The following is a 25,647-nucleotide window of genomic DNA, read 5'->3' as shown; positions in this document are numbered from 1 at the left end:
TTTTCCAATCTCCAGCACGATCTTCTTAAAATCCATTAAGAACTTTTATTTCTTTTACTAATTAATATCTAAAATAATAATAGGTGTATTAAATGCTCAATAGGCTAACAATTGCAGGAAAAAACCATGCATGTCTAAATTAAGAGTTAAAAACACTGCTTTGTGATAATGTGAGACTATACCATGTTATTGCTAAATTAAGAGGTTTAATTCCTAATCAATAGCAGAAACCTTATACGTACTTTGATCCTGATCTCAATTCTTTATGTTTATGTCCCAGGGATTAAAATAGTTACTGGATTTTTACACTCCACCTACATCCAAAAAAATAATTAGGAAATTACCATCAACAGCATAAGTGGCCATCGTTTTAAAGGCACCGGTGACTTAGTTGGAAGTGGTCGGAGTCTCTCATCCCAAATCTCCTTTTAGTCCACGTTTTCTAATTATTTCCGCTCAAATGTAGTCCTGTTTTGAGAAAAAGGCATGAGATATCGTAAAGTAGTCGATGTGGGCCAAGAAAAATGTTGCTAGAGGTCGATCAGCTATGGGTTTAGTTGAGGGTGGTGGAAACGGTTTGGGTTCAGATGTGCAGAATGGTTTTTGCGGTGCTGGGCAGATGAATTGGGTGCACCACCTCGCTTTTTTGCATAGCTTGCCATTCTATTCAACGGTTGAACAGATTTTACGCTCACTTCGCTAAGCACATCATTATAACCTCTAAATTCGATTTACCTTGGGCAGACCTTGGTTTCTCAGTGTTAAACAAATATTATCTGTGGATGTCGTATCAGAACAGGTAATAGCTCCTAATTGGGAATAGTTGATTCACGAATACTACGTCAGCTATTTTTTCATGGGAATATTTACGTATTGTGTCGTGACGAAAATACGGGCGTCAATCAATTGACTATTTTCCCAAATGTGGCCCTAGCACGCAGATATTTTTTAGACTCATCCATACAAAAGTTATTCAAAATACAGCAAACTGACGTTAAGGAGACTTGAACCTAGACATTCTAGATAGAACGATAAGTCCAATTGGACAAAAGGCAATTAGTGTAAAAACCAAGTAATTCCATTGACCTAACAATTTACAACGCAAAAAACCTTATCACCAGAGAAAAAAATTTGAGAGCATTACCAACATACACTAAAGGCAGTTCTTAAACGAGGGAAAATAAATTCGAACATTCATTCCAAAAATAACCATCGCAATAAGATGCGGTGAAAACTCTAAATGCTGACTATCGATGCAAGAAGAAACATGATTTTCCTCAGAATCAATCGGATAACGAACTTTACGCTACATTAGCAAACTTCAGCGAATACAATGCAAAACTCACATGAAAAGCACACTCATAGAAAATGAAATTAATCCACTTTGAAAATGAACTTTTACTTCACCAAACGATATTATTGAAGGAACGATATATCCTCCCATTACAACCAAATAACCTCAATGTGAAGCAACTTGATCTATAAATCAACCAAATAAACTTAATTCACTAATACAACGGGGTAACGAAATTTAAGTACAGTGTTTACGCGGTACTCCATTTATGTTAATATTTATCAGTGGCATTTTCAGGACCCAGAAAAGTCAGCTTCCTAAACCAAAAATACGACTACCTGTAAGCCCGATAAGAACGATTTCACATGCAGGTCGACGCATCAGCAGGCAAACAATGGAATGAGACGATACACGTCAACAGGGCATGAATAAACCATAGACCTTATTTTACATATTCTGGTGCCCCCTTGGCTAATTCTGATTCACTCCCGTTACGAACGCACCGACGACCTCCGAGGGAAGGAAAGCGTTTGCCGGGGACGGGGGAAATTGCCCAATGCCCAATCCCACTTGTCTTTCCTTTTATCAAGCGGGAAATGATGGCGTTCAACTCCAAGGTGACATAAACGTGAGGGAGGGTATTATTAATTCAGAGTTTAGAATTCCTGAACAATGGTTTAATCGCCAACAAAATGTGCGTTACAAGTCACCAAAAAATAAATAATGAAACCCTGATAAGATTAATTATACGATGAATTCCGAAAGAAAGAAAAGGGGATGACGTGGATATGACTGAAAAATCACTCACCTGGAAATGATAAAAGAGATAAATAGAACATTTCTACGAGCTATTTGGTCGCAAAGTATAAGACAAAAAACAAAACCTTTGGGTCTTTGACTGAAGTGGTGGCATTGCAACATCGATCAGATAACGGATACTTTAGAAAATGCAAACGTAGACCTTAATTGTCCATTCTGATGCACCAAGTCTAATAAATATTTAAACATGAACCCCTTCAGATATCACCACCCCAGGTTTCCGAGGGTCGAAGGGAAGGGCGAGAATGGGATCGGCTTCTATCCTACCTTCTCGGCGGTGTAAAACCCTTCCCGGTCCCCCAGAAACTCCTGACTCCACGAAACCCTTCCTAGACTACAAACCCCATTCCCCGAAGTGCATGACATCCCCTTGGACACCCTTCTTCGCGAAACATCTCCACGAGAGGGAGAACGGGCCAGAGAGGGAAACAAGGGACCCTCTCTCCCCCTCTCCACTCCCCCTTCAGCCTCTCCTTTCACACCTCCCCCAACCGATTTCACCCTCTACCGGGAGGGGGGGGGAGGAAAACTCTCTTTGGCCTTCACGCCAGTGCAGCCCCCTCTCCCAGGACATCTCCTGCCGCGTGGGCAGGTATTAAGTTCCCTTCATCAATGGCATCAAGGTCGTGGACGATAAATAAATTCCGTCTTTCCTCTGAGAGTAAAATAGCCCTTTTGTGTGCACAAAAGGAGAAAATGAAAATGAACCACTGCCGCTTATACGATAGACCTTCATCACACCTAGACGGGTCACGCGGAGCAGGAAGTGGGAAGAAGGGGAGAGTGGTATTAACCATGTTCATGGCCATGAAACTCATGCTCCCACCCACAACATCAAAGGTGGAAAATGTGACCGCCCACCATTGGCAGCGAGTGGTGTGACCCCTCCAGGGCCGGTGGATGACGTGCCACTCCGACCGGCCTCAGTGTGCGGGCCGCCATTGTAATTTCACTCACCCCGTGGATATTCACGCGAGTCGCTTCCAGTTTCTGGTGTCTCTCCGCACTTTATATACTTGAGTGTAAATGACTGAACTTTCTCTTAGTCCATTCATTTCAATCTTTCACATCTCCATAATAAACCGCTGGCTGTGGAGGATGATGCTAGGACACCGCCGGTAAAATGGAATGCACAACATGCAAAACCAACAAAAATATATCAATGAACACCCACACAGACGTGTATATTCATGTACACTCATAATAAATGACATTCATGAAGATGCATATTACAAAAGTAACTAATACACACAAACACTTGCACTAAAGAATGCAGTAGATGTCTACGCAGCGTTTAATATGGTTTCCTCTTGGAACAATGTTGACTTGCTATTAAGAGTACTGCGATGATTCCTGATTTTCCCAGTAAATAACGAATATATGTCTCTATGTGTGCTGGTGTCACTATCTCTTAACCTATCATCGTAGATAACCTGCCCGATTAGCGTGAGGTCGTTGTAATTCCCTTAGCGACGTGGTTAAACACGTCAAAGTCTGACTTTTTCTCTTCGCGTCTCAAGTTGCTCCCAGTCTAATTCCTCTAAAAAGCCCGTCACACCCGTTTTCTTATTGGAACGAATTTTGACGAACCTGGAGGAATTTTCTGATTTTTATCTTATTCTTTTATGACGATTTCTCCCGAGGATTCGAAATACTTGCGGCATAGACCAGATGGGACCTAACAAAAGAGAAATAACACCTCTCTTTAACTTTCTCATTTCATTTTCCCAACACCCATCTCATAAAGCCGAGTTCCTTTAAAGTGGATCCGCATATTCCCCTGATATGTACTCCCCATTAAAGGCCTGGAATAAGGATCAAACCCTATTTTATAACTTTTTCTGCCGTAGTTGACTCTGAACACTCTATTTCATAATTTATCTCCTGCAATTACTCTTTTTCTCCTTGGAAACAGTGGAATTTGGAAGAGCAGAGTTTTCCAGAGTGTTATGAAAGTCGTCATGAATTTCCTCTGCTTTCATACCTTTCTTTACTAAGTATTTAATCGCTACTTGAATCTCAATGCTTTCCACCTCCACAAATCTCTTACAAGGGGACAACAACAGAGAAGTGTCCACACCATACATGTCTTCCTAGAGCACTAACGCTTTACGTGTTTACCCATAAAGGATAACCATTTTTACGCGGGAAACTCGTTACCCTAGCGCTGAGAGCTGGTGGCGATTCCGAGAACAACAAGGAGCATTTGGGGCATTTCTTGAAGTCCGCTGGAGATTATGAAGAAGGAAATAATACAGGGAAGAAGAGAGTGTAAAACTCTGAGGACACGCTTAAAATTACACCAAATATGGGGAGTATAGGCGAGAGACAGATCGAATCCCACCTTTAATTTGCATAGAGGTACGCTGTTGTTCCTGAGAACGATTACAAAATCGTTCAGCTTTGAGCATTATATTGTACTCAAAATAATTATTTTCTATTTGCTTTCGCCTATTTAGTTCCCTCATTCGTATCACTCGATAGTACGTATCGGTATGCATGACTTTTTCAACCGCATTCGTTTCCTTTGTCTCTTGGAAATATTCAATGAGGGATCGAAATAACTGCGCTGCTGAGCGTTCAGAGGCGCGTGGTGCCTGCGTGGACGCCACCTGCTCTCCACTCTCGCTGGAACAGGGGAACGCACCGCGTAGCCCCGATGAAGGAACCCTCGCCGAGCGCCTCATTCCCTCCATCGGGAAGAACCCTCGGAAACTCGACTAATCCCCACGCTCCCACCCCCGTCCCCTCCAACCCTCTCCAACCTCGGCGCCATGGGGACTGACGTCAGCCAACCGTTCCATTTCATATCCACTCCCCTCTTCTCTCCATTCGATTCCTCCTCCCCACTTCCAGCTGTGAGAGATCATTTACAAGCAAAAATTTAGCGAATAAATTCCAAGAAACTGCGTGACTGTAACTTTTAAAGGAGTAATCCGCTAAATGCGCATTACAGTGTAACAATTTTAGTGTAAAAATAAGTCCCCTTGGCTGGTATTCTAACATGGATCCCTCGATGTCCGACCGAGTTAAGCTATAGAGGCATCCTCTTACACTCTTGAGATTTTGGGGGTTTTAACCTCGTGGACTGTGGCACATCGCGCACGACTACGAATGCCTGTGATATTTATGTACAGCGTTTCTTCACAACATCTTGTTTATTTAAAGCCATCCAAAATTTCAGAGTGTAAGAGGACGCCTCGATAGCTTAACTGACTAAAGCAATCCGGAATCCGGGTTTCAATTCCGGTAAGGGGACTGATTTTTAGACTCTGCAATTGTTGCATTGAGGTGTATATTTGCGGCTGATTCTGTCAAAAGTTACTGTCCCATAGTTTATTGGAATTGATCGAAGGTAAAACAACTTGATTGTTTAAAGTTGGCCTTAACTTCGTGTGGCGCGTCTACGAATGCCGGTGACATTGTATGTACGTTATTTCGTCACAATGTCTTGTTCCTTTAAAAGACCCCAAATATTTCGGAGGTTATGAGTTACTTCGGTAACTTAACTGGCTAAAACACTCGACTCGTCATCGAGAAATCTAGTTTCCGATACTGACCAAGGTTCACGATTGTTTTATTCTAAAAAAGTTGCATCGTAACAATTAACTATTGTCATTTTATTAAGGCCATTTAAGTAAGGTAAGTTTATTTAAGGGTTTTCACTTTGTATTTTTTAGTATAAAATGAAAACAAGGAAAATCAGGAATTTCTCCGTTAATCGTTGTTGGCGAATCGCTGCCGAAACACTTAATGTTTTTCGAAAATGGGGAAGCAGAATATCGAACATTTTATTTCATGCACCTTCTATGGCAGTCAAAATAATTTTTAGTATTTGAATATTTAATATTATAGTTCTTGGAGAATTAATTATTTGAAAACTTTTAAGTGACATAATTTTTTTTTCATTACGTTTAAATTAAAAAAGAAAAATAACGATTATATTCCCGCTGATTCTACCATAAGATAATTGGTAATGAGTATTCTCTAATATAAAAAATCTATCAAAAAAATCGCAATTTTTTTATTTAATGGAAAAATATTCCTCCAATAACTCCACATTGCGCACTTTAAATTGCTAGTGGTATTAATTTTTTTAATGAGTGAAATTAGGCTTCAGTTACTTTAAAAGCTAAAACTAAGACTCAAACGCTAAAATATCCTGAAAATAATCTTTTAAAAACTCTCTGTGACCATAATCAACTCAAGATATGATTTAAAACCAAAAAAGAGCCATCGTACGTTTTTACGCCGAATCAGCTTAAAGAAACTATAAGGTCTCCAAAATTTAACTTTCACAAATGCCGCTATTCCACTTTTTTTTCTTTTTCTGCATACGCTCAAAAGTATATTAATTTTCAAAAAAAGGCCAACCTGTCCTGCGATTTGCATACAAATTTGAAAGTTTAAGGGTCAACTCCAGGCTTATTTAGCATACTCATTTCAGATATCTTTGAGCAAAAATATCATGTAAAAAAAAGGTTTCATACCTTTACGTTAAAATTCAGCAAATTTTTTCCCCATAAAGTTTTGCCTTCATCATTTCGAACTGTAATTCACCTCTCCCTTCTCTAAACGTAACGAAGCTATCCACCCTAGGCCACTGAAGAAGAAATGCTTCCTTACTAAATTTCACTCTCGAATTTAACTACATTAGCGGTATAAAATAGCCCAATTTCCGTTACAGGAATGATATGGAAAAATGGGTGTGGATTCATCAAAATGATGACATTTTTAAGCAAAAGCACAGAAATTACAGAAGAAAGTAGTAGTTCCCTCTGCTACCTTCCGAGCACATTTTGCGATTACATCGTTAAAATATATGTATGACCGTGGCTCATGGGTATAAGAGGGAAGTACGTTTAATAAAATCAAAGACAATGAACAGAGCAATTTTGGAGGCAATAAAGCCATCACACTTACCCAGCGTGCTCACAGCGGCCGTATCATCATGCAACCAACAGTGGACGAGTGCCAATCGATCAGCGTTGAAACATGGTCCCTCTATCAACACACCAGTATTTACGGCGTGGGACTATCGTTTATAAGTCATTATTGCTTAGTAATAACCAAGATATCTGGATAAAATTTATTTTGCAAGTCAATTGATTCTTATTTACATAATGGTGTAAATTACAGCTATTAATGCTGATTGGTTTTATTTCAAGAAGCCGTAGCTTAAAGTAATTCGCAGGAAGAAGAAGGTAGGGGCTCGCAGCGTGATTAAGTTATTTCATTTGAAAACATACAGCGCCGGAAAATCCACGATCGATGAAATGATGTGAGGTTTATGAAAATGGTTGGCCGCCATATGACACAGCTGTGAGGTGAAAAGAAATTTTTGAGCTGGCCACGTGTCCCTCACAGACAACGAACCAAGAAGTAAAAGACCATCGGCCACGGACGATGCTGCCACAGTGACGGAAGTGGAGGACTTCATCACACTAAATCGAAGAGTAACCATCCAAACGATCATGAATGAGACTGATCTTAGCTAGGGTAGAGAGTGGGAAATTATTTACGAAGAACTGCACACCTTAAAGGTGTCAGTACACTGGCTTCCCCGACTACTCACTCCTTTTCGGAAACAAACACGACGCGACCTGCAATCGCGATCCACGACGAAACCAGCAGTCAAAGCGATGTGGTTTAGAAATTTTGTCACATCCACCATTTTCTCCCGATCTCGCCCCAAGAGGCGTTTTCTTTTTACAAGAACTGAAAACATTTTTGCTGGATCAGAAACTTGACAACACAAATGAGGCCATTCACTAGGAGGAACGATGATTTTTGACGCGATCTGCTGAGTTCTACAATGATGACCTTCAAAAGGTGAAGAAACTCTGGGAGAAATGTATGGTTCTGAATAGTGACTAAGTAGTCGTAAGAATAGCAAGTAAAAGTTTATATTCCGTGTATGTTTTAGTAATAATTAAAAGTTTAGGATGCCTCCTCGTGCATGGAGTACAAAGAGGTGTTTTCAACCCACAGTTCGCCGGTACTCGCTGCAGCCACTTCAAATCAGGTGAGCGCAGCAGTCTGACGAAGGAATTTGGCAAGTGCCGGCCAGAGTCATGCATAATCTGATAAGCTACCGTTTTGCGAGCACCAATAGGTCGGCCCACGGCCCCAGGCATCATCCAGGGAGTGGTCGGGGAAATCAAGTTAACGGCATCTACGGAACTCTCTGGAGAATATTGCGCGCTAAAAGGCGCGTGTGAATGGACACCTAAGAGTTAATTAGTGTATAGTTCTAAGGTCAATTAAAAACCTCATCCAGCTTACTGCCAATAATGGTGTATTTCTGATGGCAGAAAATATTCAAATTTCTTTGTTCTTGCTTGAGCCGGATGTTTTTCAAGTTGAGGAAATGTATTAAAGTACCTACAAAGGAACTTAAAAATATCCTAAATTAACCACTTGCAATTATATGACCCAAAGCGTCAAATTTGTCCTGATGAAATCTCCTTAAGATGAGTGCTACTCTTTCATTTTGAAAAGAAGTTCCTCGCCACCTTAGCCCGGCGTTTCCTCTTATTTTCAGATTGCTTGGTATTGGCTTTTCAGCTCCTATAATCCTGATACAAAGGAAGCTATTCCATGTTCCCTCAGCATTCCACGCAAGAATGCTTTCATCGAATTTAAGAAATCGATAAAGCTCACACATTAAGCCACTTAAATCGGCGCCATTTAATAAATAGGTTTTCTTGGCTCGGATTATTCTCCGTGCTGAAGGAGATTTTAGCGTATCCAGTTTTGCGATCATTAAATTCTTCAATAGTATTTAAGTCCAAAATCTTTTCAAACATAAGTTTGCGAACATTTTGAGAACACTGTTGGGAACTCGGGCGAGATCGAGGGGGTAGTGGCATGGAAAATGAATAGACTCCTCCAGAGTCGCTTTAGTTTAGGACCTATCATCAGGAGTAAGTAGACCCAGTCTTTTTTGAGGCCAGGGTTCGCACAGCTATGTGTTACCCTAGGCAAAGTGGCCGATTTCCACCTCCTTCCCGCGCATGCATGCGGTCAGGCTGACGTGTCTTCCGCCACCGGGTTGAGATATCCCTTCACCATGGCGTCACATAGGCGCAAATTCAAATTTCACTGCTTACAATAAATTCACTCCTAGGCTTCTTAGTATGTGATGTCACTAATTGATGCTACGAATTTTTATCAAAAGCATCCAAGAGTGATTCACATTTTTGACCCGTATTAAAATGTTTGATGTTGCAATAATTCAAAGTAATATTGAAGTTTCTATCAATTGTCAAGCGTCGCTCATCACTTTCAGCAAGCCTGAAGAAAGGTTGGCAAATTTGGCGCCTATAATGAGGGCAAACGTAAATTTTATTCGAATATGACCTTCAGATTGAGCACCGAACACTTTTCAATTCACTACCCGAATGTTCGAAGTATAGTGAGCTTCACGAAGTAATTTCATATTGGTCCTGCTCTGTCACCACCGGCCAGTCATTTTAACAATTATAAAGTTTTGAAATAATTCTTTATAATTGGAAAAAAGTCATTATATTTGTGCGGAGAGGTATTCAGAACTTGCATGGCCAATATTTTGATTAATTTTGAAGACCTAATTGAACTCTTTTTAAATATGTTTATTCTACGTGTATTCAAAAGTGTGCATCCTATTAATTAGTATCCTCCACCGCGGAGCAAAGCCTGTGGGTTCATTTTTAAATCTAAATGCTTGAACAATGCCTAGAGTTAATTGAAAAAACTTGAATTTTCACCATGCAATGCAAAATTAAAACATGCTTCCTAGCGATACATTTTAATTTCCCTGCAATTGCTTATTACAGACATACAAGCGTTCAAATAAGCATCGCTGGAAGTGGTATTGTAGCGGTGGTTAGGGGAACAGATAGTGACTCTGATCCGTCTTACCGGATGCCGGAAATGACTCAATGAAAGAACTCCACAGTGCTGAATTCACGGATTGGAATTCGACACTCTAGTCCGGATTTCGAAGCTAGATAGAAGGGGAACCCGGGTTTAGGCGAACGACCTTTGCACTCCGATACATACCCCTCTCACTTGGATGGAGTGCGACCCGCCCACCCCGTTGGGGACTTCGACGGAGTTACAGCGTCATCACTGTCGCGCAATTTCTTTGACACTGGCAACCTCCACTCGCCACGCGCCCGGTCCCCTGCTTCAATAACCTCAGAAAGCCCGCCGACATAATCCACTTATCAAATATAATTCCACCTTTTTCTTCCGCTCGAAGGATTAAGCGGACGTAATCCTCCGGGCGAGATTAATCCGCGGTCAGGGCAGGAATATTCCCAGTCAAGGCGCTAATCCTCGGATGACGAGTTGGGACTATATTAGTGCACGCTGTTTGTCTCGTGTGATGCTGTGCGTGGGAAAGGATGCCATTTAAAAAAAAAAGTCGGGATTCTGTAACATTCCTAGGGGATCAGATTAAGCACCAGCGTCAGCATGCGAGGTCTGTTCATGAAAATATGAGACTGCTTGAATAAATACTTGATTGCAGATATACCTCTTAATTATGCTTTTTGTCTTCAAAATATAGCTTTTTGGCTGACAGTAAAATGCTCCAAACATTTTTCCCAGCTTTCAAATACCACCTGGAACGCTTCTTTTGAGATAGCCTTTAAGTCTTTGGTTCAATTTTGTTGGATATCTTCAATAGTTTCCAATCGGCGTCAATTTAAGATGGATTTCAACGGTCAGTGATACGTTTACCTGCGTTGACGTAATGAAAGCACCGAGAATTTTTTTTTCCAAATTTGTGGTCACCTACGGTGCATGGCGAGTCTTAACCCTCTTATAGCCTATATATAGTTCGACCCATTCACTATTCGTCCTTTGAGGATATATTCACGATGAATAATCCCTTCCACATTTAAGCAAATGATCAAAATCACCTTCATGTTCGATCGGGACCTCTGAGCTGTATTGGGGTCGTGGGGAAGATGGCCCCTCCCACCCTCCCCCTTCCCCTAACACTGTCCTTGAATCACAATTCATTGCCAAATGCCTCTTAAATCAGTACATACGTCTCATTAGCACTTTTACCGAAGTTAAAGCAATATTGAATGCACACTTGCCGCTTATATTACATATTCATTCTCGCCGATACAAGGATTTGTACAGCAAGCGTGTGCAAGCTCAGAAAAGAATCGTTGTTGTGCGGAGACATGCCAAGATGGGGCCACGAGAAAGGCAGTGCTTTACTTCTCAAAGACGCTGTTAGATATAGATTTGCATGACCCAGTAATAATTGCTATTCCTTTTGGGGCGTGTTGAACGCACGCACCCCAAAAGGAATATCTGACATTGGGTTATGCAGACAGAAAAATCAGTTATAGAACAAAGGAATTCTTTAGCTTCACCCTTGAATTTTTCTTTTTTCTCAAATCGTAATGAGGATGCTTTCGAAGCCTCTTACCCTCCCTTGGGTGGAGTGGACCATTCTCATGCGACCCGTCGAAGAAACTGAGGAGGCGCAGAAATAAATGTATTTCCATGGTGACCGCATTCAAAGGAGCCAAACAATATTAAACTCCTCTAATGGACGACGCCTTATCGATTGCTCGAGTAAGACGCGCTCAATGAGTAAAGAAATTCAGTGGGCCAACTGATGCTTCGTAAAAAATTCGTATAAGTTACAGTAAAAAGATTTCCGATCTTCCGCTCTTTTTAAATGTTTTCATGTGGTGGCGCCGCTCTCTCATGTTGACCAAAGCCCTAAACGGTCACTTGGTTCGGTCCATGGGTCTATTTTGGCCGAAATGTGATCATTGAATGTAATTTAATAACAATATTTAATATAAAGTTTCAGGTTGTTTCGTTTAATACTTATTGAGTTCGGAAATGAACATACTTAGTTCTTCCACAAATATTTTCTTATCCACGACCTACGTTTTGACTTACAAAGTCATCATCAACTGTAAATGAAACCGTAGGTCGTGCATGATAAAACATGCGTGGAAGAACAAAGTATTTTATTTTCCTATATGAACCGCTTCCACAAAGTGACGCCTCAAACCATTCTATTCACTTATTGAGTGGTCGTGCCCACAAAAAAACTTTCCACATGCTGGCATCATTTGCCATATGTCCAAAAATTGCTCAAGGAGCCTCAAACGTTGATCGTGAGACACCTCATTAGTCAGGAGTTATCAATGAAAAATCAGTACGATTTCCGAAATCCTAGATCCTGCGAGACGAAACTTGAGCTTTTTTCTCATAATATACTTAATTAGGGATGGGAAATTATTCCATGTCACGCGCTGTTTCTATATTTTAAAAAATCGTCGACAATATACCAAACATATTGCAAAAATAAAAATATCCTGGTTTGGATATAAGAATTTTTAAATATCCGAGTACAAAGATATAGATGGAGTTTACTCAAATACAGTAGAAATTACTTCAGGTGTTTCCAAAGGAAGTGTTATCGGACCTCTTTTATTCCTACTGTACGTTAACGACATTGACTTCGTAGTCATGGAATTCAAAAATCTCATCAATTGAATTCATCCGTAAAACATCTTCCGATCCGCGCCATTGCTCAGTCCATGCATGTTCTTGATCATTTAAATTTGTAGAACGAGTAAATTTCTGGTAAATAACAGCTTGTTCTCGTTACCTGTATTCTGCAATTTCATAAGTGCGAATGCTCGTTTGAGTGGCTCACCAGTTATAATTTCATTTCCCTCCCGAACGCTTTCCGCATTGAAAACACCAAAACAGAGTGTGCAAACTCGATTAAATACATAGGCGTTATCTCAACACACGACCTCTCCTGGGTTAAACACATACGGGGAATATTTGGACAAGCCAACAAAAAATTAGGATTTATCAGAGGAGTGGTACCGGCTAAATGTGATGAAAACATCAAAGAGAAATGTTATCTTTAGCTGGTTAGGCCTCATTTAGAATATGCCGACAGCATATGGGACTTAAAAGAAGTTGGATCAATTGCCGAATTTGTTCCCTCACAGGGTAGATGAGCTAGATTTGTAAAAAGTTGTTATGATAACCTTAATAGTGTATAAAAATTATTGGAGGAGATAAGCTGGGAACTCTGGCTGCTTAGCTGGGATAACTCACGGGGCGAAGGTTACATTACAGATTAAATATTTTGCATAAACTGGAAGGATGCCTCTTTCTCAGTGATGTAGAAAATGTATAACTACCCCTATGGTACTGCGGTAGGCGTTATCATCACAATAAAAATCAAGAAATTACGTGTAGAACAGATAGATTTAAGATGCCATTTTTTCACGGGCGCTAAGGGATCAGATTAACATTGTCCGACCGTGATACGGTGATACTCGGGTTCAAATAAGTATTCGTTTATTCTTCCCCTACCACACACCCTAGTGGTAGCTTGCAGGGTACTAAAATAAATAAATAAGACATATAAATATATTAAAAAAGCCTCATCTCTTGCCGTGGCAATTCTGAATTCAAATTTTTCATGAAAAATATCACTTTCCATTATACATGCATTGCGAGGATGGATTATGAAGCAACCCGATACGATCAAAAAATTAACCAATGCCTATGGTATGAATATTTAGCAATCAGTAAATTTAGGCAAGAATGTAAAATGCGGAAAGTGGAATTATTACTTTGGTTTTCGACCACGCACACCAATCGATTTCACCCATCTTGGAGCGGAAATAGTTTGAAAAGACGCGGCATTTGAGTCTCAAATCACATCAGAGTCTTCTCTCTCTCATCATTTTGCGGTGATCGCTATCAATGGGTGGAATTAATTGGTGTAATGATAGCTACAGGTATGTTGTGGGAAAATATATTCGTGAAATTTGCGGAATAGCAAATACAAATTTAGGATTCATAAAAAGGATACTTAGAAATTGTAATGAAAGGGTTAAGGGGATTTGTTATTTCACGTTAATCCATGCCTTGAGTATGCTGTAAGTGTATGGAATCCTCATGAAGTAGTCTTAATTTCGAAACCAGATTGAGCGCAACAAAGAACAGCTGGATTTGTGAAAAGTCATTCTGGACAAGGTAGGGGTGTCATTGTACCATTGGAAGAATGAGGATGGAAGGCAAAAAGTTGACTAGTAGATTGATATACAGGTTAAATTTACTTCGTAAATTTTAGGAAGGTTACTTATCTAGATAAAGACATATAACAGGCCCCCACTTACCGCGGTAGATCAGATTACCAACGTAAAACCAGGGGTATACGTAGATAGTAGAACGGATACATTTAAAATGTCGTATTTTCCTCGCACCACTAGAGATCAAAATAGAAATGACAGCGATCGCGTGGGAGATAATTAGCATTAGTAGTGTATTAATTTATCTATATATGTACCCTGCAAACCATCGCCAGGGTGTGTGGCAGGGCAGAATATTTGTCCAAATCCTGCATATTATTCTATTTATTTTATAGACCCATTTTTTAATAGTTCTTTAGCATGATTTGAATGTACGTATCCTGTTTTTGAATATTGCTGCATGAGTATTACTTTCTTTAAGATTAATACTTTTCGAATTTTTGATCAGACTAACATTTGGATATAGGTCTAATGATTGGGATTGTACGTACATGACTGATGACCTGACACCCCCGCCGTATACCCTTCCGGCAGCTTACAGGGTGTTGTGTGTATTTAAATGAAATAGAAGTAGTTCATTCGACCATCCTTCCTTGAACTGCGACACATCGACACCAATTTGGAATGACTTGTCATCGGCTTCAGTGTCGGGTCTACGGTTGGCGATTGCCCTTCAGGCCAAATGGCATACATTGCGTGACGTTTCAGAAAATAGGCTTCCCGTAAAGGACGGCCAAGTTGCCAAATATATCGCACCTCAAGGGTTTTCGCTTGAGAAGCACAGCAGAGTGCTCCGGGAGAGAAAGCGAGGCCTTCTCCCGTCGATCGAAGGCATTCGAAAGAGTCTACAACGCAACCGCCCTCCCTCCCTACCTCTCTCTCTCTCCCTCTCTGAGAGAGAAAGAGGGAGGGAGAGAGAAGGAGTCTACACTTCTGCTCCCCTCTTACTCCGTGAAAACTGCAGAAACTGTCTTTTGATTTTTCATTGTGACATTGTAATTTATCGAGAATCATTCATAAAAATGCCTCAATAGAATCATTTATTTTGTATATTGTTCAATTGTTACGAATTCTTCTGGTATTTATCTATATCTACCCAATATCCCGAAAGCACGTGTCGCAAGGACGTGTGGCAGGGGGTGGTAGATCCCCAGCCACTATACATATATTCCCTCTATTTCTTAATGCACATGGCACCCCTCGATCCACCAAAAACGGAGTGGAAAGGGAGTGACCGAGCACCAATCGTGCAAAATTTCTACATATATTACGAGTTTAACATGGTTAGCAGCTATTCATATGCCAACACAAAAAGGAAAAGAAAATAGATTAAAAGAGGACAGGCACACATGCAATTCAGACAATTATTACCGGTTAGTATTCTACGCGTTCCGGATGAACAATTCACAAATAAGTTATATATATGTTCTATGCTATATATACTATGATGACTATATACGTCCACCTACACCCCACCTGGCTCAAGGGCGCACGGCGAGGTGCGTTAGGACGATAGACTTGGTTAATGTGTTGAGGGAATTTTATCTTGTATACCCCTATTTTTGACAGAATGTACCTATTACTTTCTTAGGTGCTCCCATTTTTATTTTTTTCACGAATAGGGCGCGCGAAATAGGAATACTTGAATTTATTAGTTCGGCAATCCAACGATCTAATTTTGTGGCAATTGTCTACCCTGCCACTGTAATTAATGGGCCTAATGTCACTATCTCCAATGTCGGGCGCAAAACCACACGCTTCAAATCTTTGTAATGAATTTAATCTATCCCTGAGTCTTCGCATAACAAAGGTTCATACCCGAGATTTTTGATCAACCGTGTGACACTTTGCATCCTTTGGTAGGAGCTTTTCACGAACCTTGCGGCCTTTCTCTATGCCCTATTCAATTGTGCAATTAATGTTTTTGAAATGGATCCTAAACGCTCGCTGCATACCCTATATGAGGCCTTCCTGAAGAAAAATAGCACGTTTCCTTCACTTTTTCATCGCTACACCTTTCGATATACATTTGACGAATGCCAGCTTTTTTAGCACCCCTACACAAAAAGTACGTGATTGTTTTCCCCAAGCAATATCCGGTGCAATGGAAACCCCCAAGGATTTTTCTTGTTCCGCGACACTCATTTGAAAACCTCCGGTGGGTGTAATTTGGTTGTGTTTTCTATTTTTATACAATGCATAGTAGTAAATTCAAGTTCTCTCGGGTTTCCCACCGGGTCAGGTTGCAGTCGGTGTACTGCAACCTGACCCGGTGGGAAACCCGAGAGAACTTCTTGAATACCATACGCCGGGAAAACCTGAGATCCTTCATAGTAGTAAATGTTTTTTTTTAATTCCAGCCCCCATTCTTCACACCATTTTTGAATGCTGTTTTAGTCAGTTTTTAGTAATTCACGATCTACAGCATTCGCAATTTACCTGTAGATTATAGCGCCTTCGGCCAAGAGTGTAATGCTGCTTTTTATTATACAGGTGATATCATTTATGTATATAAGAAATAGTAGGAGTCCTATGACGCTAACCTGTGGGACGCCGGCTGTTACGAGCAAATAATTAGAGCTAGAGCCATCTATCACTGCCCTTTGTTTGCGGTCAGTAATCAAGTCCTGAATCCAGCTTATTACTTTGCCGTTTATTCCATATCATTGCAACTTGTGAATCAATTTAGCGTGTGGGACTCTATCAAAGGCCTTTTTGGACTCCAAGAATATTGCATCTACGTCTATGTTTCTTTGATACGATTGTAGAACGTCTTGTATAAAAAGTCCCAACTGTGTTTCACATGATCTCTCCTATCTGCATCCGTGTGGTCTGTTGAATTATAGGTTGTAGGTTTCGAGGTATGTTTTGACATCAAAGGGTCCGGTGGTAGAGGGGTAAGGTATTGGATTGTTCATCTAAAGATCATTCGTTCGATTCCCTTGAAATTATTCGGATTCGTCCGAATGCAACATACGGCGGAATGATCGAGAGGTCGCTCGGAGTCCGATACTTTGATGGGGGAGAGGACCTATCTCGGAAACCGGAGGATTGGAAGGTTGTCTCACGCAGTAAAGGGGGAAATTTAACTCTGCGGCGAGGGAAGGGAGATGCGTAGACAAACCTCATCCCCGTCTCCTACAGTTATCAAGTGCTAGCAAAGGATAGCCCAGCGGTATCTGCAGCCCCTACCACCGCCCCTGTGACAGCACCACCCAAAAGGAACCGTCATGAGTGGGAGGGGGGGATTCTAGTGATAGGACGGCATGGTGCATTCCTAGTGGCGGCGTTCCCCAAGCGACGAGGACGATTGGAGCGGCGGCTCCGGGTCGTGGCTCATGTTGGCGTCAACGATGCCGTCGACCGTGGATCTGAAGAGATCCTGAATTCCTTCAGGAAATTGAACTCGGAAGTGAAGCGGGCGGATGGTGTCAAGGGGGTTGATGGGACACTCTCCGTCTACAGCCTTGTCCAGAGGATTGATCATGGATCACCTCTGGTTTGGAGCCGATGGGAACGCATCAATCAGAGGTTGCGTGCTTTCCACAGGGATATCTGGGCGCCCTTCGTCGATCTTCATCCGGCGATCCAATTGTGTAGGAACCCTCTAAACTGTTTTGGTGTTCACAACACGTCTCAGGCCGCCAGGTGTGTAGCGGGTAGAATATACGAGCAATGCAGAGTTATTTCAGATTAAAGTGTAGGCCATCAGCGTTCGGAGTTCAATTAAAAGTCCTCAATCCATAAGTAATTTATGCGTGCGTATTTTACAGGACGCCACTTGACAGGGACAATTCAATACTAGAATAAGGTCATCAAATTAAAGGTTTCTTATCCCAAAACAATGACCGCGACGTTATAATCGGTGGAGATTTCAATGTCCATCTATTAACTGGAGCGCATCTGGTTTTAAAACGGAAAGTGAAGACAAATATATCTGCGAACCGCTATTGAACTCTTTTGCAATGAATTCATTGAATCAACTTGTCACTTCACCAACTAGGGGCAATAATATTCTGGATTTGTTAGCGACGAATATTCCCAAAAAATTGTTAATATAGAAACAGTTAAATAAGAATTAGTGACTACAGGGGAGTAAATTCTAAGCTTCATGGGCCCCGAAAAAAGAAGCCCAAAAGGAAAATTTACTTGTTTAAAGAAGGGGAATATGATGGCCTAAATTGCGTGCTACAGATCAATTTGCAAGTTTTAAGAAATATATTAATCACCAAAATATTGGAGATACATGGAATTACTTCCTTGAGATCACACGTTCAGCAGTCAACGAGTTACTTCCCAGTAAATTTATAAAAGATTACACGGAACCTAGATGGTACAACATGGATGATAGAAGGGCATTTCAACATCAAATGCTATGTTAAGCCAAGATGAAAAATATTAGGGATGATATCTCTTACGACAAAAAGAATGAGATCACTTATGACTACAAGATATCTAGGGTGAATGCCAGGAATGAATTTCGCCAAGCGTTACGCGAATTCAAAAGGATAAGCTTAACGAAAAATTGATAAGAGAATCCGAAAGTGTTTGGGTCGTACTTCTGATAGTTCCAGGGAATTAAGTAAACTGTCAATTAACTCAAAAATGATAAAGGTGATAGAGTAACCAGCAGCTTCATAAAGATTAATTTATTAAATTTTTTTCTTTCAAAGCGTCTTCACAAATAGAGTATCTCACAGAATGCCTGCGATAACTTACTAATCGCGCCGGTCAACCGATGTTCAAAATTGAAATCTCATATAATCAGTTAGAACGTTTGCTGAAAAATATTAAGCCTTTTAAATCCTCCGGGCACGATGAAACACCCGCTCGTGTATTTAAGGATCTAGTGTCGGAAATTGCACCGTATCTAGAAATCATAGCAAAGTTAAATCTTTAATCTTTATCGGGAAGTAAGAAAGGGAGATCAACGATAGCAGTTAGAGTTAAGGCGGGTAAGGTAATAGTAGACGCAGGAAAGATCCAAGAGAGATGGAAGGAGTATATAGAAGAACTGTATAGTAAAGAACTTCGACCAACAAAGTTAGATATTGAAAGTATTGAGAGTATGACGCAGAGGAAGATAGCTTAGGTCCAGGCATACTAGACAGAAAGGACATTTAGGGAGATGAAACTAAATAAGGCCGTGGGGGTAGATAACATTCCCGTGGAACTTTTAAAATGCTTAGGAAAATGTGGGAGGAAGAGGCTATATGGGCTGATCCGTAGTATTTATGAGGAGGGAATCTGGCCGGAAGACTTTGTGAGATCAGTTTTAGTTCCTATTCCGAAAAAGGTAAAGGGCACGTCATGTGAGGACTATAGGACAATTAGTTTGATATCCCACGCAGCTAAAGTTGTTCTCAGGATCATAAACAAAAGGATAGAGAGTAGGGCAAATGATTACTTAGGGGATGATCAGTTTGGGTTAAGAAGGGGAGAGGTACGCGTGATGCCATTGCAGTAATGAGATTATTAATCGAGAGGAACATACGAGAGAACACAACCAGGAGGTATTTGCCTGTTTCGTAGATTTCGAAAAAGCGTTTGATAGAGTGAATTGGGAAAAAATAATGAGTATATTGCAGAAAATAGGAATAGATTGGAGGGAAAGGAGGCTAATCCGCAACCTGTACATGTCTCAGACTACTCAGGTGCGGGTGGGGAACGGGGAGTCCAGTTGGGCAGTGTTAGGAAGAGGTGTAAGACAGGGTTGCCCATTATCACCGTTGCTGTTCAACCTGTATGCAGAGGAAATGATTAAAGAGGCATGGGAAGAACTGGAGGTAGGAATGAAAGTGGGCGGGGAATTCGTAAAATCAGTTAGGTTTGCTGATGACCAAGCTTTAGTTTGTCAGTCAGCCAAGGGGCTTCAAGCATTGCTTAGTGAATTGGAAATTCAGTGCGACAGGTATGGGATGAGAATCAATATTAATAAAACAAAGGTTATGCGATTTTCTAGAAAGAAAAAAGGCTAAGCTTCACATTAGAATAGGAGGGCAAAAACTAGAGCAGGTAGAGCAGTTTACGTATCTTGGTAGTGTTTTGGACCATCACGGTCAAAGTAGTAGGGACGTAACGAGAAGAATTACGCTAGGCAGAGAGGCTTTCACAAGGAGGAGGGAGTTGATGACGGGGACTTTGAGTAAGGATGTTAAGAAAAGGCTCGTAAAAACTTTGATATGGAGCGTAGCTATGTACGGTGCGGAATCGTGGTCATTGAAGCAGGAGGATAGACGTAGATTGGAGGCTTTCGAAATGTGGGTGTGGAGAAGAATGGAGAAGGTGAAATGGACAGAGAAGAAAACAAACGAGAAAGTACTTGGTATGGTAAGCGAAGAGAGGGGTTTGTTGGGAGCAATCCTATGGAGGCAGGAAAAGTGGATGAAGGGGGTGTTGACCGGGAGTGGGATGTTGAACACTGTGATAGAGGGTAGAATGTTGGGCAAAAGAGGACAGGGAAGGAACAGGATAGGGATGTTGGACGGGATGAAGGGAGGAAGAAAGTACTCAGAGCTGAAGAGGGACCTGATGTAAAGTAGGATGTTGTGTTGTGCTACGGGTCACAAATTATTTAATTAGTAATTATGTCCATCCGAAAACCTACCTTAACCGGTAGATTACCTAGAAATCATAATTTAGTTGTCGCTGGTAAATCGAAAGGTTCCCATAGATTGGAAAACGAATAATTTAACACCAATATTTAAAAACAGAGACAAGGAGGGACAAAGCAAATGCAGACCTGTTCCTCTAAAATCCATTTAGCGCAAGATTATATGGTTCACATATTTGCTAGTTTGATAGTGAGACACCTCGTTTAGCACGAGTTATCAATAAAAAATCATCACGGTTTCTGAATGGGTAGATCCTGCGAGACACAACTTGCGCTTTTTATTCATAATATTCTGACTTCGGGGGGAGCAATGTTCCAGTGGACGCAATTTTTCTAGATTTTAAGAAAGCCTTCGACAAAGTACCTCATAGTAAATTACTCGCAAAGCTAGAATCATCTGTAATACATAAAATATCCGGGGTTGGATTAAAGACTTTTTAAATGGTCGGGTTCAAAGATTAGTGATAGCTGGAGTTTGCTCAAATGCAGTAGAAGTTACTTCAGGGGTTCCCGAGGGAAGTGTTATCCGAGCTATTTTTTTCCCACGTTAGCGATATTGACTCCGTAGTTACTAGTAAGATACGTTTATTTGACGTCGATGCAGTGGTTTACCGTGATATCCGTGATCCTGATGACGCAATAGCTTTTTCAGATGACCTTAATGCTGTACAACGCTGGTGCGACACTTGGCAATTAAAAGTAAGCTTAAAAAAGTACGTAGTCATACATTTTTTGAAAAATAGCAATTTCCACCCGGACACCGAGTGCATTGAGTGCACCGAAATGGAATGTCTAGACTCGATTAATTACATAGGCGTTACCCTCACTCACGATCTCTCCTTGGCGAAAACCATACGGGGATATGTGGAAAAGCTAACAAAAAATTAGGATTTATCAGAAGAGTATTTTGTAAATGTGATGGAAGGGTCGAAGAGAAATGGTACCTGTTGTTGGTCAGGCCTCATTCGGAATATGCTGCAAGTATATGGGATCTTCACGAAGTTGGATTAATTGCCGAATTGAATCGCGCGCAGCGTAGAGTAGCTAGATTTTTAAAACGTTGTTATGATGAACTTAATAGCGTATCCAAAATATTAGAGCAGCTAGGCTGGGAATCACCCACAGGGTGAAGGTTAAATTACAGATTGAAGGCCTTTTGTATAATTGGGAAGGAGGTCTCTTTAGCAGTCATGTTGAAAATGTATTATTACCCCCAATGTTACGGTAGCGAGATCATGTCAAATAAAATTAGAGAGATTAAGTACAAACAGATATCATTATTTATCACTTAAAATAGCATTTTTCCCACTAACAGTAAGGGATCAGAATAAAGAAGCCCGATCACGCTTGGATGGAAAAATATTCGGGTCAAAATTAGTCTGGTGTGTGCTGACCCCCTGCCACTTACCCCAGCGATTGCTTTCAGCGCTCTAAAAAATACTAAGGGAGGAAATCAAGATAAACACGATATTATAATATTTTGCCCATGCTATGGGATAAAAGAGGGGTCAAATTCCAGGTGAAGGGGCCGATGGACTCACACTCTCCCCAATCCCTCATTTAAAGTTATATTTTACCAGGAACTATCTAGGGTTATTGTGACTTATTCCGATAAATTTCAGGTCAAAGTGATCGCAAAAAAAATTTTTAGGAGTTTGATCGTCCATAAATACGGAACTGTGCTCACTTGACATTATCCTAAATTTAAATAAATTAGAAGGTCTTTTTAGCAGTGGTGTTGAAAATGTATTATTACACGAATCGTATTACGGCACGAGAGATCATATGAATAAAATTAGAGAGATTATGAGCAAAATAGATAGAATGATGATGTCAATTTTTTCCACTGGTGGTGATCTATCATCCCGCGCCACACGCTCTTGCGGCGACTTTCGGGGTATTTGGTAGATGTAGATATCCGAAACCACGTTACTTGAAATAATGCGTTCTAAGTCTTACCAGGAGAGGGAGGTTAACTATATTTGTCGGGAATCACCGGGTTTTGATTATTTCTGCTTTTAAAAATAGATGTGATGTTGTCTATATTCCAGTCTAGGAGAGCAACACCTCCTGAAATCGATTTGTTAAATAGGCATGTTAAAAAGGTGCAATTTCGGTCGCAAGTTCTTATATATAATATCCTCTGGCGTGGGTGATTTATTACTTTTTATTTGTAGGAGTTGTTTCTTGATTCATTTGTGCGTAATTCTAATGTCATCCATCTTTGCAATAGGTTTTACGTGGTCTTCACTGGGTATTTCCCTGTCATTAGCGGAAGCGCTTTAAAGAAATTTTTTGATGCATTCGTTTTTTACGAGCGGTCAATATGTCACTACCTTTGAGGGACTCAAGTTTTCCGTGCAATTTCCTAACGTGCGACTAGAACGCCTTAAGGTTATTCTCTAAGTTATCACACAGAACCTTTTTTTAAATTTCTTTGGGTACTTGGCAATATATTTTTGTTTCCGTATGCTTTGTCAAGTAATTTCTTCGTGCACATTTAGAAGTCGTTCCTAGGCCGTTTGTCCAGGTTTTTTATATCCTTCGTTGCCTTAAAAGCTTTCTCACTTCATTGTTGTATCACTGTGATTTGCTCCTATCATTTTTATCTTTATTAGGGGTATATGCCTCTACACCATGCTAACTTAATTCCGAGAAATTCTTCCATGTAGCCGCCGCCCCAGCGTTGTGCGTTTTCGTAATGTGTAATTGCAGGTTTTTTCTAATATACTTCAATATATTTGAAAAATCCCTGAAGTTACCCTTCACGAGCAGGTATACCTTTCGTCTGTGCTTAACGATTTTCTTTACCGAAATAGCTAATTCTGTTACCATTGCTTTGTAGTCAATTATTCCTTCCGTTACATATGAAAGTGTGACCATTTCGGGATGGTATATTAAGCAAAGGTCTAGAATGTTGTCACCCCTAGTTGGTGGTCTAATTATTTGGTTCATTATGTTGGCGGTGATCCCTCGTTTCTCTCCATGGGGGGACCCTCCTGCCACCTGCAGCGTTGGGTCGCATTCCCCACCTGTGTCCTTGGAGAGAAGACCGTTTTATAATGTATGTCCATATGGCGGTGGAATGTTGCCTTCCTACTTTTCAAATTCAACGTTATTTGATAAATTTTATCATAAACCCTAGGGTACTATTGTTTGTTGGATGATATTGTGTGTGTTTGCATGCGTTTGGGATGAAGGGATTTTTGTATGAGTGCGTATGCCATGGTGGGTAATGTTTGGCATGTATTTGTTGATTTTGCACGTGGTTTTGTTCCTTTTTACAGGTTGTTACCTAACACCCCCCGCCACACGCCCTTTCGGCGGCTTGCGGGGTATTATGTAGATGTAGATTAAGAGTAGCTCCGCATGGGTCACGGTTTCTTGCAATGGTATAAATGCAGTACTTATGCCAGTCTATTAAAAGAAGATTAAAATTACCCCCAACTATTATATTGCTATTCGCGTTCGCGCGGATAAACTGCGTAATTTGGTCATTCAAAGCCTCTATCGCATCTGAAGTATAATTGGGTGGCCAGTAAAATGAGCATACGAGTATATTTTCCTGGTTATTTTCCTCTTTTGTCACCAGACACACTCAATTTCGGTCAAATTATTTTTGCGCATTGCTTTTAAATTGTTTTTTAATGGCAATGAATACTCCTCCTCCGTTTCTGTTATCCCTGTCTCGTCTGTATATGATGTAACCTAAAGGAAAACTTTCATCGTCATTAACAAACTCCGTAAGCCAGCTCTCCGTTCCCAAAACTATATTCGCATCTAAACTTCGAAATGCATGTTCGGAGGAGGCTCATATGTCCAAGCAGAATCGCCAACGTCTCTGGTTTATCCCTTCCACTCGGTCCTAACCAGACACCCACGATTCTCCCTCGGAACAATGCTGGAGACCATTAAACAAAGCTGTACACCGTCGACGCACTGAACACGCTTCACCTCGGAGCTCAGTTCTTTAAGGAAACGGGGGACCCCTTCGGATCCACGGTCCGTGAAGTCGTCGGTGCCCACATGTGCCACAGCCCACAGCAGAGAGCACATCGTGCCCTTGACCGCCACCTCGTTTTGCTGGGATGGCTTATTCTCAGACTGTCTTTTAAATATTTTCAAATTGTTAGGCTTGAATACTAAATTCCATCATCAACACTAAGGGCAATGCCTTTTCGCATTAGCCAAGCCTCTCTCTTTTCGCCGCTACTTCCTTCAGGCCAGGATATGATTTTAAGTGTCCTGAAATCCTGAAAGTGAAAAAAATCTCATGCTCCATGTTCTTGAAGAAAGTAGCTCTGGGACGTCCTTTTGGTTTCTTCCCGACAACTTTTCCTTCAAATTTGTATGTCCTTAAGGAATTGGTTATGTCTTAGTAATTGTCCGATTAATTTTGCTCTTCTTTGCCTTATTGTATTTAAGAGCGATCTCTTCTCTTTCACTTATGCTAACAGTTGTTCATTACTTTTTGCTTCTATCCAGCTTTATTTTGTTAGTGTCCTCCAAGTACTCGTTTCCACTGCCTCAAACTTTTTTCTCTCCGCTTTCCTCATTCTCCATGTCTCACATATCAACGTTAAAATACACTCAAAACGAACCTTTCGATGAACTTTTTTTGACTCTCTGCTTATATGGTTGTATATACTAGTAAATTCTACTTGTTTTGAAAGGCTTGTATTGCCAAGGCTATTCTTCTCTTAACCTCAGTCTCATATGTATTTTTTTTAATATTATCTCCTAGGTAGCAACAATTTCTACCTGATTCAAGGTAATGTCGTCTTTTTTATGTCAGCTTTGACAATTTATTAATTCTTTTCTATTACCGTTGCTTG

Source organism: Hetaerina americana, unplaced genomic scaffold (assembly GCF_022747635.1).
Source record: "Hetaerina americana unplaced genomic scaffold, ioHetAmer1.1.p SCAF_1, whole genome shotgun sequence".
NCBI lineage: Eukaryota > Metazoa > Arthropoda > Insecta > Odonata > Calopterygidae > Hetaerina > Hetaerina americana.
The sequence above is the reverse complement of the archived record's forward strand: the minus strand, read 5'-3'. Positions refer to the sequence as shown.